A 1,449-nucleotide genomic window follows, 5' to 3' on the forward strand; every position below is an offset into this window, starting at 1 on the left:
GCAGTAACAAGCAAAGAGGAGGAGGAGGGTATTATTATGATAATGCTTCATATGATAACAAAGTGTGGCCAAGTGATGAAGACAGAGGTAGTTGGGGTGTAGCTGATCCTGTTATTGACATGAGAGCTACAGCATTCATTGCTCAATACAAGAAACGTATTTCTGAATCTCAAATTCATTGCCAAGCTCAACCTGATCAGTAGGATATACGAACATTATTTTCTGTTTATCCATTTTTAATTTGTTTGTGCCTCTCTGTTGTAAATGGTCACTATTGATTATCATTTGTAAACTATGATAAGTAATGTTTAATATGAATAATATTTCATGTTTATTCTCTCTTAATGTCTTTTGCTTCCAACAACATATTTTTTGCTAAAGAAATTCAATATAGAGAATGAATGGGTTAAGGGGCTTAATTGTTTCATCTATGCATGGTCTTGCTTAATGCTTATCCCTTTTTCAATCAGCGTAATGGTTGAAATCTTCTCTGAGTCATACAGTTTTAATTTGATCCTTCAACCAATGCACAACTCTGCATGGTTCCCTTAAGACTATAATATTAAACCTTACTTCTCACAGCTTAATTAAAATATGATCCAAAAATTTTCAAATCAACTTTTAAAATATTAAAATTTTAGTATTTAGTCAAATGAAAAATATCGAAAGTATAAAAATAAGTACATATTATAATAAATATATAAGATATATGATTAATGAATTAATTTTAGTGTTATATATTATAATTAAATATTTATATATGTGCTGGTTGCAGGACCTGTTTGACACTAGAGTGCTCATACTCGAACTCATATTTTTGAGTAATTACTCGAACGGAAGTCAAAACTCTTACATGCGGATATTTACCCTGTTCGTTGCAGGCATTTTGACGGGTGCCCAACGAGCTTGGATCAAGTAGCAATGTCTAAATAAAAGTCCTAGTCCATGAAACCCTTTCTAACGAGTACACCAAAGTCTTTCTAATAACACTAGAAAACAACAAGCATCAAACAGTCGTTATCCAATGGTGGAAACAAATAACATAGAAAACCTCTACTACCAAACCAAGGTAAAGAAATGTAAAACTACTAAAAAAAAAATATGACAAGCTCGGCGGTTGAAACAACAAACAAAAATTACATCAAAATCTGAACAAGTTTGCTGCACAACCATCAATCCATCATCCACTACCGGAACTTCTTTTTCGCTGCTGTGTTTTTTTTGCCCGGTGCTGCACGATTTTTTCTTATCGAAGTCGAACTAAAACAATGAGGTGAATCATCAGAAATCACATAAATGAATTGAACACCACATCTTGACTTAATTTTTTTAGACTTTATAGATGAGTAAACGACTAAATTAGTCCATGACTTTGTAAGACGGCCTCAAGTAAGTCCTGAGATTATTAATATTTATAAAAATCAATTTTTACTTGTATTAGTCATTCTC

This window comes from Medicago truncatula, chromosome 1 (genome assembly GCF_003473485.1).
Source record: "Medicago truncatula cultivar Jemalong A17 chromosome 1, MtrunA17r5.0-ANR, whole genome shotgun sequence".
NCBI lineage: Eukaryota > Viridiplantae > Streptophyta > Magnoliopsida > Fabales > Fabaceae > Medicago > Medicago truncatula.